This window comes from Vombatus ursinus, unplaced genomic scaffold, assembly GCF_900497805.2.
Source record: "Vombatus ursinus unplaced genomic scaffold, bare-nosed wombat genome assembly UNPS02014779.1, whole genome shotgun sequence".
Lineage (NCBI taxonomy): Eukaryota > Metazoa > Chordata > Mammalia > Diprotodontia > Vombatidae > Vombatus > Vombatus ursinus.
Window position 1 is genome coordinate 10,989,986 of NW_020954557.1, and position 15,998 is coordinate 11,005,983.

Consider the following 15,998-nt stretch of genomic DNA (forward strand, 5'->3'; position numbering starts at 1 on the left):
TGTGTGTGTGTGTGTGTGTGTGTGTGTGTGTGTGTGTGTGTGTGTGTGTGTGTGTGGCGATTGGGGTTAAGTGACTTGCCCGGTCACACAGGTAGTAAGTGTTATATGTCTGAAACCGGATTTGAACTCAAGTCCTCCTGAATCCAGGGCTGGTGCTCTGTCCACTGCGCCACCTTGCTGTCCCAAGAATCATTTTTTTTTTTTTTTTTAAATCTAATCAGTGAAGCAAAGTTGGAGTCCCAAAGGTGAATTATGAATTCATTCTCACTGTAAGCCTATGGGCCTCACTTCCAGAATCAAGGAATCAACTCTAAATTCTATAATTTGCTTTATACTAAAGTAACTCCTTTGGTGACTTTTAGAAAGATTAAAAAAGTTATCTTGAAAGTTGAAAAAATAATCACAAAAATATCTCCATTAGCACTGTAATGGGTAGTGCAGAGTAATGATTAATTGAAGATGTAACCATAACTTATTCATTACCCATTAAAAAGCATATACCCATTTTAACACAAAATAGCTTGGATTAAGTGAACCATGGGAGAATTGCCTGTAGATATAGTTAGATTCTCCACTTCATGTCTAGGAGAGCCATAGCAACCTGCCCTGGAGGAAAAGAAGATAATTTTTTTTCTGTCTACTTCCCAGATGTACCCCTTTGTTTTTGTCTATTTCAGTCTAAGTATAGGGAGGGAAGGACTTCTCTGCCAGGGGCTAGATGGCATAGTAGCCATTTCTGATATTTCAGAGCAGCATAATTGCTTCTAAGAAGCTTGGGCCAGCTCCCATCTGAAAATTTTAGAAAATGGCAGTTGCTGAAATGAAGAATATTTAGGAGGCCTATGTGGTGAATGGGGCCTTGGACTTTTTGACTTCTTTATCCAATATTACTAATATATTAACACTCTAATGCTTCATTGTATATATGATCCCATTGGCATGGGTTTTCCTTCTAAGGAGCAAATAATTTCAACCCACACTCATCTCTTCCCAATCTCCCTTGAAGATTCATCCAATATATTGGGAGGCCTTCATCAAGGTCCACTGAAGTATACAGACTGTCTGTTTGAAATCCCTCAGGCTTTCTTATAACCTAACTGGCCCACCCCCACATACATTGCTGAAGATATCTTTTCTACTTTCTTATGCAACCCATAATTGGGATTTTGCTATGTTCTAGTAATGCCCATTATGGGTCTCTCCATTGTTTTTTGGGTGGTCTACAAATCTGATTCTTTGAAGGTTTTTGAATTCCTAGATTTGAAGCCACAAGCATCACTAGAAGAATTTTGGTGTTAAAAGAGGGATTTTTTTTGTTTGTTTCTAAGAATAGCTTTGAAGTGTTGGGCCATTACAATATAGCTCTCTCTTCTACTCTTATACTAGCGTGGGTCCAGCTCATTGCCCTGTTGTCCACCTGCAGGATCCAGCTAAGGTATAAATATAAATGTATGCATATATATATTTAAGTATATATATATTTATGATATAAATATAAGCACATATGTAATAATCTTACTATGTACCAGACACTGGGCTAAACATTGTACAATTGTATATACATTGTATCTCAGTTGGTACTCACAGTAACCCTATGGAGTAGGTTCTATTTATCATCTTTATTTTACAGGCGAGGAAACTGAGGCAGACAGCAGTTCAGTGACTTGCCCAGAGTCATACAGCTCATAACTGTCTTAGACTGGATTTGAACTCAGGTCTTTCTGACTGTAGGACCAGATCTCTCTAACCATTGTGCTACTTAGTCAATTATATACATACATACACGTATGTATGTATATTATATATATTCTACTTCTAGAGAAAGCAAATGACCCTGGTATTAGTAATGCCAGTCTTAAAATTCTAGTACAGACATATTTATTCAGAGATTCATGTCCTATATTCAAGGCACCTGCCTTATGCATATTCTTAAACAATTTATGTATATGTGTATATATATACATAAATGTATGTGTGTATATATATATAATACACATACATGTATAAACATACAGCTGAATAAGTATTCTTCATCCTCCTAAATTTTCCTATCTGGGTTATTAGATTCAAGAACTTCTGAGTGATTATCTTTTAGGAAGTACTGCAGCATTCTGGAGTTTACAATGATCAGCCCAATGTAATCTGCAATGAAGAGCATCTGGATGTCAATACTTAAAAGATCTTTCATTTCATTGGTATAGTTACTCCCAGTGGAGATTATAAATCCTCCTGCCTCAGCTGAATTTGTGAGTGATTCTTATTCATTCTGTGGTCAACCTCCTGGAGATGATCTTCCATCCATTCATTTCAGCTGGTCCCCAGATGATAATCCAACTCCAGGCCTTTCTACCTTGGAAGAATTTTCTTCCACTGGCCCAGCTTTTCAGAACACAGGCTCATCTCCAAGCCACAATGCACTATTAGAATAGAATTTCAATGGAGGTCAGAAAAAATGAGAAGATGGAAATTGTGATATATATAAATACACAAATACACTATACATATATACATATACACACTATATATATATTATACATATACATATACGAGAGAGAGAGAGAGAGAGAGAGCACTAAGGCACCTGGGACATGAATCTCTGAATAAATGTGTCTCCATTAGAATTTTAAGGCTGGCATTAGTAATCTCATAGTTATTTGATTTATCTAAAAGTAGAATCACAAAATCATTGGTATTTTTTTCAACTTGAAAAGGCTACAAGCCAAGACTACAGTAGAGGGAGTGTTGGTACATGATTTTTTGTTTGCAGATGATTGTGCACTCAATGCAGCCTCTGAAGCTGAAATGTAACAAAGTATGGATCGATTCTCTGCTGCTTATGCTAATTTTGGCCTAACAACACCAAGAAAACCAGATGCTCCATCAGCCAATACCACACCATCCATATGTGAGACCATTGGTTACAGCAAATGATGAAGTTTTGAATACTGAGGATAACTTCACTTACCTTGGCAGTTTACTTTCTAGGGCTGTATCTCATTGATAATGAGGTTGAAACACACATTACCAGAGCTAGCTCAGTGTTTGTGAGGCTCCAAAGGAAAGTGTGGGAGAGAAGGGGTATTAGACTTACCATCACACTGAATGTCTACAGAGTCATTGTGCTGACCTCATTATTGTATGCCTGTGAAACCTGGACAGTATACCAGTGCCAAGCCAGGAAACTGAATCACTTCCATTTGAATTGTCTTAGGAAGATTCTGAAGATCACCTGGCAGGATAAGATATCAGACACTGAGCTCCTTTCTCAAACTAAACTGCCAAGCATTCAAACTCTACTGCAGAGAAGGCAACTGTGATGGGCTGGCCACGTTGTTTGAATGCCAAACGTAAGCTTGCCAAAAAGACTATTTTATGGAGATCTCATACAGTGTAATTGCTCACATGGTGATCAGAAAAAGTGAAACAAGGACCCTCTCAAGGTGTCTCTTAAGAACTCTGGAATTGATTGTATGACATGGGAGATGCTAAGGCAGGACCACTCAGCATGGTGCGCCCATATCAGGGAAGGTGCTGTGTTCTATGAGCAAAGTAGAATTTGAGTAGCTCAAAAGAAATGCAAGATGCACAGATTTAGAGAATCCACCCCAAATATTCACATGGACAGTATTACCAGACCTGTGGTATAGCATTCCAAGCTCATATTGGTTTGATCAGCCACAGTTGGACACACTGTAACTCAACTCTAACATAGTGATGTCATTTTGGTCCTCTTCAAGAAAGAAGGACGACAACCAACCAAGCAACAATGAAAAAGAGGCCACCATTTCACAAAGAAGCCTATTTCATTCTTGGGGAGCACTAATTGTTAGAAAATCCAGTCTTATATTGAGCCAAAAGCTGCTTCCTTGTCACTTCCACATACTCCTGCTTCTGACCTCTGGGACTACAAAGAATAAGTTGAATCCCTTTGTGCATCATAATCTCTAAAAAGGGTCAAAAACAGCAGTCATTTTGTCCTCTAGCCTTCACCTCTCCTTGGGCCCTTCCTCCAGGTGTTGTAGGTACCCTCAATCTCCAAAAGGAAATCTTGCATGCTATCTTCTTCTGATCCATCTCAATTAGTAGTAGTGGACAAGGAGTTGAGGGAGATAGCTTGGGGTAAAAATGAATCTATTGTAAAAATAAAAAGTATTTATGGAATTAAGGGCATATGAGGAGTGAGAAAAACAATCATAGCTGGTAGGCTATGTGACTCACCACGTGAATATGTGAATGATGGGAAAAGACCCCACTGTCCTATATGCTGGTTTATTTCAAGGTCCACTGATGCAGAGGTTACAGAAGTTAGTGAGACCTAATCCTCTATGCTCTAGGGATCCTTATGGAACTGAATGTGGTTGGCCTCCTATTTGTATGCCCCTTTGGTTTCTTATAAGATGCGTTTCAAGTCAGCTGAAGGGTCTTTAGATTTCCCTCCCTGGCCATGAGAACTGTGATATGCAGGGGGAAAGTTTAGGGGGAAAAAACTAGGGCGGAAGCTAGAGTTCATACAAAAGCTAGGTGCTTAGAAGACTGAATAGAAAAACAAAATGTCCTGTGAACAATGACCATCATTGACATGATAAGAGCTAAATGAGGATGGCATTTTTGGTGTTTGTTTAATGTGTACTATCTTTCCATTGGATGGAGAAGGACATAGATCATAGGATCATAGATTTTAGAGCTAGAAGGGACCTTAAATGCTGAGTCTAAGTCCCTTATTTTATAGAAAAGTAAACTTAGGCAAGAGATATTAAATGACTTGCCCAGGGTCACATAGTGATACTAGGAAGTGTCTGAGATAGGATTTGGACTCAGGTCTTCCTGATTCTAAGTCCTGTGTCCTATCCACTACACTATGGCTCCCTAATATGCCGTAGAAAGCTGAATCTATTTTGAAAACAATGAATAATAAATAAATGAATGAATGCATGATCTCTTTAGTCATAACCAGACCATCTGGTTAGTCATAACCAGACCAACTAACAAAGCCAGGTAGAGTAATGCTAGAGTTTCTTCTTCAGTCCTTCGGTCCAGAAAGTTACCTGGTTTAGGGTTAGAAATTCTCAAACTCCTCTATGCCTTGCTATACAAATGAATTTGAGTCAGAACTAAAGGAAAACAAAGGCTGCAATTTACTCCAACTCTTCTGAAAAGCAATTATGCTTTTTAAACTAAATTATAATAATATAATATGATATTTAATATAATAATATTAATTTATAGAAAAATTTATATTAATATTAATTTATATAATAAAAATAATTAATATAATAATAAAAAATTGCTTTTTTATGACTAAAATGGGCCAGGGCTTTGGAGTCAGGAGGACTTGAGTTCAAATCCAGTCTCAGACCAGATACTTTACACTTACGAGCTGTGTGACCCTGGGCAAGTCACTTAACCCCAATTGCCTCGCCTCCCCCCCCCCAAAAAAAGTGACTAAAATGTCCACAGCCCTCAGAAATTCCACTGTTAGGCTTATGCTCTAAGGAAGTCAAACACAGAAATAAATGTCCCATATACACCAAATATTCAAATTAGTACTTTTTTGGTAGCAAGTAAGTGGAAACAAAGTAAATGCTCATTGATTAGGGAATGACTAAAAAAAAATTGAGGTATATGAAGATAATAAAATATTACAGCTCTGTAAGAAATGACAAATATGAAGAATTCAGAGAAGCATTTGAAGACATATGTACTGATAGAGTGAAGTAAACAGAATCTGAAAAAAAGAAACATGACCATAACACTATAAGTTGAAAGAACAATAATAACAGCAACAATAACAACAAATTTGACCTGAATGCTGTGTAAATATAATGACCAAACTTGGTCCCAGAAAATACTTGAGAAAATTTACCTCCTCCACCTCATATCAGAGGTGGAGGGGCTATGGATACGGAATATGAAAATGCCATTTAGGTACAATTGATGTATTGGTTAATTTTACTGAATTGATTTTTTTTTTAAACTTTAAAAGGAACAGTTTAATTACTGGATAAGAGGGAAGGATATTAAAGTGTTATATCTAAAATGGTGTTAATAAAAATAAGATATTTTTAAAAGAATGATAAAGGAGACATAATCAATGTTCTCCACCTACTTGGCTCAAATTTTAGCCTTTATTTTGGATATCAGTCATCAGCAAAAGTCTCTGGATTTGATACTGTATTTTTGACTGGCTCTTTCTCTGTCTCTCTTTGTCTATGGCACTATGCTAGGCATTAAGGGAATACAAAAATGGAGAGCTTACAATCCAGTAGCAAAGTTAAACAGCTAACCAATTAACTTTAATACAAATTGTCCACTACAAACATTGGAAACACAAAACAATGCTACCATATTGAGAAAAAATAACAAAACAAAACCTAGACAATTCTCATCTGCTTTTTCCATAAATTGGAAGCTCAGTCTAAAGTCTAGACTTGGGGGACGGCTTTCTGGGCTCCAGATCTAAATCCTTCATTTCAAGTTAAAATGACCTTTTTTATAACTTTCTAAACTCTACTAAATTAGGGCAGAAAGCAATATTTTCTCTAAACTATTCACCTTACTCAAGGGCCTGTCACTGTGCAGTGCATACAACAAGGACTAACTAAATGTTTGTTGAATGAGAGATCTGAGGAGGAAGAGATTGCTTCTGTTTATGAAGATCACGAAAGACTTCATTCACAAAATAAATTGGAGCCATAGCTTAGTTCCTACCTTGAGCAGGGGCAAGTTCATAGATTTAGAGTAGAAGGGACTTTATTTTTGTTTTTGTTTTGTTTTTTGCTAGGCAATAGGGTTAAGTGACTTGCCCAAGGTCACACAGCTAGTAAGTGTCAAGTGTTTGGTCTGAGACTGGATTTGAACTCAGGTCCATCCTGACTTCTGGACCGGTGCGCTATCTATTGGGCCAGCTAGCTGCCCCCTTAGAAGGGACTTTAAAGGGCTTCTACTTCAACTCTTTTTAAACAAATTATTTTAAAGTTGAGGAACCTGAGAACTAGGTAGGTTAAATGATTTGCCTAAAATCACACAGATAATAAATGACGTAACTGGTACTTGAACTCAGGTCTTCTGACTCTACGCAGTGCTCTTTCCCTTATACCACTACCACCTGAACTGAGAAGTAGCTTGGTGTAGTGGAAAAACCAATGGATGGGGGTGGGGGGTGGGGGGTGTTAAAAGGGAGCCTGGACTTAAATCCTGGCTCTGCTATTTACTAACCTTAAACATGTCACTGCTCCTGTTCCCTTAGTATTCTCATCTGTGATGTCTAAGGTCTTTTCTAATTCCGAGAGTACAAGAAATCTGACCAGATGAGATGGTTCACCAATTTATCAGACTTTTGTACAAATTAAATAAATCCTCAAGCTCCTGATTCTTTTTTTTCTCTTTAAAGTCTATCTCCTACTATTAATTAGTTCATTGAAATTATGTGTCAGAAGCACTAAGAAATTATTATTGTTATTGTTTGGTCATGTCAGATTCTTTGTGACCCTCTGTGAAATTTTCTTGGCAAAGATACTGGAGTGGTTTGCAACTTCCTTCTCCAGTGAATTAAGGCAAAAAGAGGTTAAGTGGTTTTCCTAGGGTAACACAGTAGTGAGTGTTTGAGGCCGGATTTGACTGCATCTTCCTGACTCCCCATCCCGAGCTCTAGCTACTGAACCACCTAGTTACCTCTTGTATTAAGAAACACTGGAGCAACATACAGAAATTTCCTTTATTTGGTAAACAATTCTTGCTAAGATGCCATTTGATTTTGTAATAGCCTAGGCTTTTTCTCCGAAGCCAAGAGCCTCCAGGTTTTTACTAATTGGTTTGCATGACAATGCAATCATGTAGTAACAAAGTAATTCTAACATTAGAAAACAAAACAAAACAAAATTTGTAACTAGCATATGTAAAAGAGCCCATTCGTATGCTGGACTCCAGGAATTGAACAGCTTATGAATTGTGGATGCTTTATTACATTGTTTGAAAATGTATTAATTATTCATAACAATCTTATGAGGGAGGCACTATTAATTATTTCCATTTTACATATGAAGAAACTGAGAAACAAGAAGACTAAATGACTTGTCCAGTGTCACACATCTAGTGAGTGTTTGAGGCAGGATTTCAATTCAGATTTCCCCGACTCCAGGCCCTGTGCTCTTTATCTGGTGTGACCTAGCTGCCTGTGGCAATACCACATGAATACCTTGTCTCCCTCCCCTGACCCTTTCCACATCCCATTTATGCATCTTCTTCCTTTCATTAGGATATAAGCTTCTTGAGAGAATGGATTACCTTTTTACTTTTATTAATATCTATCTCTAGTGCTTATTAGCACAGTGGCTGCCACATAGCAAGTCCTTAATAAATAAATGCTTTATCTATCTCTGTTTTATCTATGAAACAAAAATCCGTCTTTTAAATACCAAGATTCTTTTGGTGATGCTGGATGGTTGTGAATATTGAAACACCAAACTTTCAAAAGAATTGAAGATGGGGGTGAGCCTAAAGTCAACGAACATATTCATGGTATGCACAAATAGTATGCAGTATATTTCCAATGATAACCTGTGTTTGAGAAGCAACCTAAGGGATATCATTCAGGAAATAAATGATTAGAAAAAGAGATGGACCACTCATGTAGAGAGAGCAAAGGATGACATATGACCCATAGAAGGGCTGCACTGGTACCCATGAAACACAACAAAATATTTAAAGGAAGGCATCTGGTACAATGGATAGGTTGACTGTAGAGGATCTGTTGGAGAACGCAGACAAGGATGGCATAGAATAAGAAGATTTGGATGGGTTGTGTTTTTTACTGTTAGAAGAAATAACCCCATTGATGAGATCATAGATCTATTGAAGTATTCATTTCAAATCAACAAAAATCTCTTAAAAGCCTTACAAAGATCTCTTTGTTTTTAAGGAGCTTGGCTTTGACACCTAGTTGGTACAAATTATCACTAATTACTTACACTGAGCAGCTTAATAGAGGTTAGCAGTGAGTGGGAGGGAAGTGGCCAGGATGGTTTAAAGGCAACATTCCCAGAAGCTCCTGCTCAACCAGGAGTTTAGCATCAAATAGGTGTGGCAGGCTTACAGTTTGCCCTGGTGGTTTCTAGAGGAAGCCACAATGGACTATAATTCCACTTGAGATGGAAGAGGTAAGGACATTAAGGGTACTGTTCCAGTTACTTGTGGGGTATGTGCTATGTTTGTCTTCCTGCATGAAACAGCCACTAATTATGTTGAACTATTTCCCTTATGTTATAAATTGAGAAACTAAGGAGCAAAAAAAGTAAGTGAATCTCCGTAGGTGGGGAAGAACCATAAAAATATATGTTATTCCCAAGGAAACCATATAAACTTCCTTCGTCAGTAGAATTTTTTTCCTTATAAGACAAAGACAAGTGTTGTTTTTACATACATACATATATATATATATTATATGTATGTGTATACATATATATACACACATATAATATACATATATATATATATATATAATGACCTATCTATTTGGAGAGGTTGGCTAGCTTTTTATAATATATGCTCTAAAGCATGAATACATTTGCACAGGTTTGAATACAGCATTCCTACAAATATAGTATTGCTACTATTCCTACCTAATTAGGTAATGCCAAATAAGTATTGCCTCCAGAAGAGGAAGCTCTGGTTCACTAAGTGAAAAGAGGGAGGTATGACGAATCCTCCAATGCACAAGAGTAGTGACAAGTAGTGGCCAGATGAATAAAGCACATTGTCTGACATCATCGGCCTCAACAACTCCTTGTCTTTTGATCTAATACTCTACATATGGCTTCATTGTTTCTTGGCCCTGATTTAGGCTTTCTTTTTTTAATTGATTTTTGTTTGTTTTGCTTTATTGTAAATTGGATCCTTTTAAGGAAGGATCTTCACTCCCTGTTGACTGGGTTGGACAGGACAACACGGGTGCAAAAATGGCCCAACTGTATTTTGAATATTGTCTAAGTGATAAAAATAGCTCCTGAGGCCAAGACCTTGATGTTAGGCTTAGTGTGGAGTGTTTAGGAGATAGAGATGATATCACTCTTTGGACCCAATGCAGAGAAACTCTATTTTGGTAGACAATTTCTCTTTTGCTAAAAATCTGTAACTAGTTTTACTCTTAAGCTGTGGTTTTAGCATACCATAGTACTAGACACCAAGGATACAAAGACCAGAAAACCACAAATGCTGCCTGCCCTCAAAGAGCTTACAGTCTACTAGGGGATACAACATATATACAAGTAAATAATACACAATATATGCTAATAATCTCAGTTGGAAGAGAGTAAAACTGGAAGGACTGTGAAAAGCCTGGTGTAGGCGAGCAGAGACTTGAGCTGTATCTCAATGGAAGCCAAGGATTCTTAAAGTAGGGAAAGCATTCCAGACAAGGAGGACAGTATGTGCAAAGGCATGGTGACATTATTGTTAAAAGTGCTGGGATAATGCCATGTAAACTTACTGTTGGTATTTTTTTTTAGAGGGAAATAAGATGGCTCTTTCAAGAGAAATTTTCCAGCAATAGTATAAAATCACTGCCTTTTTCATCTGTTCATAGGTCTTAGCAGGGACAGATACCTAAAGCAATGTGAATTACCTTTTAGTCAGAACATTGGACTATTTGGTGTCTCCATTCATTCCCCCAACATGCCAGATGTACAGCTTTTGCTGTATATACTTTCAAATGTGTGCTACTCCTTTGCATAAAGCCTCTTTGGCTACACCTCAAACCCAGACTACTATATATTTCAAAGAATAGCTAAACATTGCAGCATTTGCAGAAATTCAAGCCTTATCAACATATTGAGCTTTTACTAAGTCATGAATTCTTGATTTGCAGTCTGTGGGGAGGGGGGGGTGCTCCTGCATATTCATAGCCCTCTTTATCCAAAGATCTTCAATATTCATTTACTACTGAGTAGTAGGTATACATTATTCAACTCCATTTACCAAGGGGTAAACTGATGCCTAAACAACAGTCCTCTAGAAGGCAAATGGCTGCTACCTGCCATCATACTTCCTGGACATGGGAGATTCAAACTTCATTCTATATTTTATTGGAATATCTCTGAGAGCTGATGTAAACATCTATATAATGTAGAAACACAGTATAGAAAACAGAAGAGAAAAATAGTTTTATTTTGAATTGTCCTCTTGAACCCAAGCTTCAGATGTCAAAGGTTAATTGACCAGATTAGAGACTCCTGAACCTGGTGGAACACAGGTAGATGTAATCATTCATTTGATCCAATAACCAATTAGTTGAATGGATTTGCCTGTTAAAAGTTCCACCCAATCCTCCCCCTTTCTTTTTATTAAGCTTAAAAGAAAAACTAAGGTCAATTTCTTTAATTCTCTTCTTAATTAATGCCTCCTATTCTTTTAATTTTCCATTTACTTAATTTCTTAAGAATTTCATCTCTATCTGTCCCATGCTCTGAATAAACAGGAATTAAAAGCAGTAAAACTATTATTGGACAAGTCTAGGAAATTGTAAGAGAAAGATGGACTTACTATAATTTTGAATGTAGATTATTGCATGTTAGTGTTCTGCTTCAAAAGGAAAGCTACTGCAAAGGATTAATAATTCCTAACTCTGTTGATCATGTAGCTTGGGTTTCAGTCAGCCTCCCCATTGCCCCTTGCCATAAGGACCAGGCCAGTATGCATCAAGGGTAGGAATTGAAGCACTGAGGCCAATTCTCAGATTGAACGTTATGGAGATAGAAGATTTGAAGATTATGATTTTAAAATTAAACATACTACTTAGAGCTGTTTTCAATAATGAGCCCCTGTATACCTATGAGAGTCTGTCTTTTGGTAGGCTGGATCTATAGATCTGGCAGTAATCTGAACAGAGATGATAACTGAACATATATATATATATATATATTTATACATATATATTTATACATATATATACATACACACATATATATACATATATATGTATACATACACACATTAGGGAGCTAATAAAGTCACCAAGTTCAATAATATACAAAGAAAAAAGAAGAGAGCCCAGACTAGAGCCTTGGGGTTTGCCCACATTTAGGGCCTGTCCTATGGGTGATAAACCAACAAAGGAGCCTGAGAGGGAGCCATCATACTGATAGTCACAGTTAGGATGAGAACCAAGTGAGAGCAATATAATGACGACTCAGAGAGGAGAAAGTATCTTGGAGGACAGGAAGGTCAACAATGTCAAATGCTACAGGTCAAGCAGTGTGAAGACTGAGAAAAGTCCATTGGTTTTAGCAACCAGGAGATCATTTGCAATTAAAAAAACCAGTCTCAATTGAATGAGGAATAAAGATAAGGAGGAATTTGGGAACCTAGAAGACTAGGAGGATGGCACTCACCGTGGAAATAAAGAAATTCAGAAGAGGGATTGTGTTGTCAGGAAAGACAAAGCAATCCCAATCACTCCATGCATGGTTATTCTGGGCTACTCATTTTTTCCCACCCAAAAATGCACTCTGTGTGTGTCTGTGTATGTGTGTGGTGTGGGGATTGAAGGAGATGATGCTGAGGGAGAGTGAATGACTGGGAAGCTCTTTGCTTGTAGAGGAAAAGCTATAGAAACCTCTGCTGACTGACATCCTCTGTCCCTGGATCTCCAGGCTGGAACGCAGAGCCTACTACCACTGTGGTGATCCAGAGAGGTAGCATTTTGGAACACTGATAGCTGTTAATGGTGAAATTATGAAATTGATATGAAATTGCAGCTGTTGTGAGTGCCTGGGTTTAGGTTATGACTGACAAGGCTGCAACATGATGCAGCCACAGAAGGCCAGTTATGGGACTGAGCAGGGTGTTGAAGAGGTTGGTGTAGAGTTCTTTAATTTTCTAAGGGGAGAAGGATGGGATATGACCCATCTTCCCATCTTCTGGTTCATTGCCAACCATTTGGGGTCAAACAGTGGCCCCCATTTTGGAAACTACTGCTTTAAAGGAAGTCACTAGATTCACCTAGAGGTGAGATTTGAAGTTGTGGCAATCGCCTATGATATTCTCTAGTTTCTAATATTCTAAATAACCAAGTCAACAGCTGAACCAACAACACTTGTTTTAACTTTGCATTTTTATGCCAGTGCTCCAATAATCAACTAACATGTCTTTTCACTGTATCTTAAAGAAGTAATAGCAATTTCACAGATAACTCCATCCTGAATTCAATGAAGCAGTTTTCAAAAGGTATCTTTTATACGTGCATATATGAATGTAAGAGCAAATATAAGTTTTTATCCATGGCTGGAGATTCAAATAGTATATAGATATCTCTTGTTTTATGGAACATCATAGGATTTAGAGTTGGGAGGGACCCTTGGAGATCATCTAGATTAACCTTTCTTGCAAACAATAAGGAAATTGAGATATAGAAAGGTTAAATTACTTGTCCAGGGTCCTGAAGATATGAGATGGGACTATAGGTTGAGACCTGGAAGGGATCTTTAGAAGTAATTGAATCCAACTTCTTTATTTTATAAATGAGCAATCTGAGCCCCAAAGAGGTTAATAATTTGCCCAAAAACAAATAGGCAGTAATTGAGAGAACCTTTATTTGAATCCAGGTCCTCTGATCCAGATCTAGTACTGTACCACAAGGTCTCTCAGCAGGGATTTTGAACCCCCCAAAAAAACTTTGGAAACCAGTAAGTTTGGGTTTAAATGGGAAATTTTAAGGTTTAAAAACTTAAATCTCTTGAACAAAAGGAATTCTTTAAAGAAAACTTGAGGTGAGATTTTTTTTTTATTTTTTATTTTTATCTATTTATTTATTTTTTGTGTGAGGCAATCGGGGTTAAGTGACTTGCCCAGGGTCACACAGCTAGTAAGTGTCATGTGTCTAAGGCCAGATTTGAACTCAGGTCCTCCTGACTCCAAGGATGGAACTTATGCACTGTGCCATCTAGCTGCCCCAAGATATTTTTTTAAATGAAGAATTCCATTGTTTATGCAAATAATTTTGGGTTAAATCTAAATCTGTATATTCACATATCAAATTTTCCTAAAGAGAAGCACCCCTATAATTACTGCCCTCTCTCATCTTTTCTTTAGCCCAAGCTACATCTTCAGTGCTATACATGCAATATAATTTTATCTAATCCTTCCCCTCATGTTATTTTATCTTTTACAGTTTTGATCTTAGGCAAAAAAAAATATTTCCTGTGTCTCAGAATGTTTAGTCAGTTCTATTCATGTAATGACAATAGAATGTCAGAGTCAAACTCTTTAGACAATGTCAGAGTCAAATCTCAGACAAAAAATTTGCCCTAAAGTTTTATTGTGTGCGTTCTGTATGTATTACAAACACTAAAAGCAATTATTTTCACATGTTGAAATAGATCAAGATAACAACAATACACTCCTCTTTCTTATTCTTGCAGTCCATGTGTACACACACTTGATTTAGAGTAAACCAGATGGCTAAAATGAAGATAATTCTTAAAGCCATATATAATAATTGGTGGTTTCTTATAAGACTTTATTAGGGAGTAGGAAGGGGGGACATTTATTGAGTATACAGCAGTGTTTTTGTTTTTCTGATTCGGTCATCTTTCTCTTTGGGCAGCCAGAGAAAATAAAGAATGAAAATCTGGATTCCCTAATCAGAACAAACTTGAGATTTTTTTTTTCCTTAATGGACCAGGATTAACCTAGCAAGGGACTACAGACACAGTTACAAAATGCCTAAAACCTTGGGTCACTTTGAAGTAACAACATGTCCCAGAAAAGAGGCAGCATGATGCAGAAGATAAGAGCCTGACTTGGGACCAGAAAACCTGCCTCTGACACATAGCAACTGTATGACCCAAGGCTAGTCATTTAACCCCTTAATGCTCTAGGTCAGTGGTATAAACTCAAATAGAAATGGGGTCCATGAATCCAAATGTAAGGATCCTTGGGGGGTTCCTATTGGCCTCTGTCTATGTTTTATTATATTTTTGTTTGTTTCATTAAATATTTCTCAATTACATTTTAATCTATTTTTGGTAATATTCAAGAGTATCATGGGCCTATCCATGGTCTAGTCAATTCTCCAAGACTATAAATTACAAAGAAAGTGATGACCTTCACAGACCTGAATTCCCTCACAAGGAAGTTTCCTATATCAATGAAATCACAAGTCCAGTCTCTATCCCTAAAAAACAAAACAAAACCCCAAGCCCCCAAAATGTAGTGTCATCTACATTTCTCATATCAGTCAAACATTTATTAAGTAGCTACTTGTAATAAGTACCTAACTTTAATAAGTACCTACTAGGTACTTAATATTACTAGATACCAGGCACTGTGCCAAGGGTTAGGAATACAAAGAAAAACATAAGATCCTTGCTCTCAGGAAGCTCACAGTCTAGTCGGGAAGACAACATGCAAGTATCTATGTACAAACTAACTTTATATGGGATAAATTGGAAATAATCAACAGAAGGGAGGCATAAACATTAAAGGGAATAGAGAAAGTCCTCTTAGGCAGGATTTTAGTTGGGACTTGAAGAAAATGAGGAGGGAGAGAATTCCAGGTATGGGGGAACAACCAATGAAAATGTCTGGGCCCTGAAATGTCTTGTTTGAGGAACAGCTAGGAGGCCAGGGTCATTGGATCACAGAGTGATGAAGAAGTGGGGTGCATTGGTGACTCTCTCACAAAAGTGCAGTTTTGCCTTTAGAAACAATGCTTCAGACTGAGGCTAGAAAGATTCCATTTATTCTAACAACGTCATGGCTTTCTTTATTTCTTTTGTGTTGAAGGAGGCACAGATCTTTCCGGGGGATTGAGTGATGGAAAACAAAGAACTTTGAAGAGGTGACTAAAGAGGATAAAATCATTCTTTTTGTTAGTTAAGAAGGAGTATGATGTTTCAAAGTATTTGACCTAAAATTGGCAGAAAGTTAGGCTATATAGCTGATTTCAGTGTTGCAAAATACAGAGAATGGAATAATTGATTTGGGCCTGTAACTGAATATAATGA